A 3,087-nucleotide genomic window follows, 5' to 3' on the forward strand; every position below is an offset into this window, starting at 1 on the left:
AATATGAAAACTCATAAGAATAAGGAGCTATAATTGAATAATGAAACAAGAAGCCTCTTAGTTAGATAATCAAGGGAGTTGGTTGGATAAAAACTCAAAAAAGAAGTTGGCGGGTTCAAGCAAATCGTGAAACAGAGAACACTTAGTCGACCAAGAGACAGTGTTAGTCGACTAAGAGCTTACTACCAAAAACCAGGTTCAGAGACAGAAATGACTTAATCGACTAAGAAGTTTTATTAGTCGACTAAGAGGGTACTGCCAGAAACTGGATTCAGAGGCAGAGCCTACTGCTAGAAACTGGGTTCAAAGACAGAGACGACTTAGTCGACTATGTGATAATGATTAGTCGACTAAGAGCATTCTATCTAACAGTTTGAACAAAACGCTAAAAGACAAACTAACGGCTAGAATTGCTCCCAAACTATTTCCAACGGTTAGAATCTGTCGAGCTGCCATCAGAGTTGATTTTTCAAGTATAAAAAGCCCTCCCAACAGTCAAGAATTAGTTTTGAAGGCTTTCAAGATCAAAAAGAGCTCAAAAATCTCAAAAACTCTCTACATACTTTTTGCATTTCACTCCAATCTTTGTAATAGAGTTAAACACTTCATCTCATACCATCAAATCAGGTTAGTGATCATAGGTACCTCTTTATTTCTTTTCTCTTTGATTGCTTAGAATGTGTGAGACACTCTAAGGGGATTAATCAAGCTTGGGTTAGCTTGATTGAGTGTATAGGTTCTAACTCAGCCTAGAAAAGTTAGTTTTTGGGTTTTGGTGATCTCGGGAAAAATCATTGTTGAAGGTTATGGCTGAACCTGTGAAAAGCCATTGTAAAAGCTTGGTGAAAGCATGAGAATTTCACTGTTTATAGTGATTTGGTTTGAAAAATCCTTAGTTGAACAATCAAGGTAGTGGATGTAGGTCTTTGATCGAACCATTATAAATCTTTGTGTATTGTCTTCCCTGTTTTATTTTTTATTTCATTCTTTGTTAAATTATTCCTTATCTTGCTTTTAACTTCCCATCATTGAACTTAAACTTGCCCCCAAATAGAGGTCAAATTTTGTAAGAGCTAAAAAGTACTATTTACCCCCTCTAGCACATTTATTTAAGACCAACATATGGCATGAACGTATAGAAATGTCATGAATAAGCAAGTTTACTAGCACCAAGAATCATTTAAACATTTTACATGAAGTCATTTCAAACATGAATACAACCAATCATCATGCATTATACCAAGAATGAATTTAGACATGAAAACAACCAATCATCAAAGGGAACCACCAGCTAGTTTATATATATATATATATATATTTGGTTTATCAAACCTAGTTCACTTATAGTCTTGTAGAATTGTTCTCTATCAAGTGCATTTGTAAAGATATCATCCAATTGATCTTTTGCACATACATACTCAAGGACAACATCTCCTCTTTAAACATGATCGCTAATGAAGTGATGCCTTATTTCTATGTGTTTAGTCCTAGAGTGATGGATAGGATTCTTTGTGAGATTTATGGCACTAGTGTTGTCACTTTATGGGAATTCTTTCCATAGCTAGTCCATAATCTTCTAATTGTTGTTTCATCCATAACACTTGAGCACAACAACTTCCTATAGCTACATATTCAGTTTTAGTAAAGGATTGAGCTACAATATTTTATTTCTTTGAAAACCATAAGATCAATATATTACTTAAAAATTTACATGTACTGGATGTGTTCTTTCTACCTATCTTACACCCACCAAAATCAACATCCAAGTATAAATGGAGTTTAAAAATGAAACTCCTCGGATACTATATTCCTAGATTAGATGTCTCTTTCAAATATCTGAAAATTCTTTTGACAACAATTAACTATGGTTTTCTAAGATATGATTGAAACCTAGCACATAAACCTACACTAAAGCTTATATCTAGTGTACTAGCAATGATATAAAGCAAGGAACTAATCATGGATCTATAAAGCTTTTGGTCAACGGACATTTTAATTCTTGTCAAGTATGGTTGAAATGCTCATTGGTGTGTGATATGTCCATGAGCTGTCCATACTAAACTTTTTAAGCATATCTTTTGTGTATTTAGCTTGACTTATGAGTGTACCCTCTTCTTTTTGTTTAATTTGTAATCCAAGAAAATAGCTTAGCCCACCCATCATGCTCATCTCAAATTCTCCTTGCATGGTTTTAGTAAACGTTTGGCAAAGAATCTCATCAACAACACCAAAAATAATATCATCAACATAAATTTGCACAATTAAAATGTCTTTGCCTTTGTTTTTGATGAAAAGAGTTTTATCAACTTTTCCTCTATTAAAATTATTTTTTATTAAGAATTTTGATAATGTTTCATACCAAGCTCGAGGGGCTTATTGTAAATAATTTAGGACTCTAAGTTAGTAACTTAATCCATAAAACTAAATTAAGAGAGAGAGAGAAAGAGAGAAACAATAATCAGATGAAGTATTATAGGACAATATAATCTTAGGTCTGGTAGTCACTTAAATTTAATAAAGTAAATTTACTAATAGATTTTAGATTAGTTTTAGTTTATTAATTTATTAGTTTTAATTATAATTTTAATTGTTGGATAATATTAAGGTGTTATAGTTTTGGTAGTTAATAGTAAGAATTAAAACAATTCTTCGTGGGAACGATACTTTATTCATTACTATATTACTCATTAACGAAACATGCACTTGCGTGAGAAATCAATAATAGTATTTTCAATAATTTTTCTCATCATTATTGATACAAAATGGTCCAATTGATTATACCAAATATTAAAATCAGTAGTAAACTTCTGGTTTACTATAGCATGAGTTTTAATTATTTTAATATTTGTGTAGTATATTTAAGAGGACAAAGTAGGTTATTTGTTCAATACGTACCTTTTACCCAAGATAATAGATGTAATATAAAGTATTCAATATCTCTTTCATTTGTTGTCTCAATATGATATCTATTTAGATGAGTATCTTTAAAACTTAATAAATTTAATTGGGACTTATAGTAGAAAATAATGCATTTTTCATTATGAACGTTGTTCCTTTGGATAGTAAAATATTGGTTCTTCCAAAGCT

The sequence above is a fragment of the Theobroma umbraticum genome, unplaced genomic scaffold, assembly GCF_002168275.2.
Source record: "Theobroma umbraticum cultivar Fairchild unplaced genomic scaffold, ASM216827v3 scaffold_86.0, whole genome shotgun sequence".
NCBI lineage: Eukaryota > Viridiplantae > Streptophyta > Magnoliopsida > Malvales > Malvaceae > Theobroma > Theobroma umbraticum.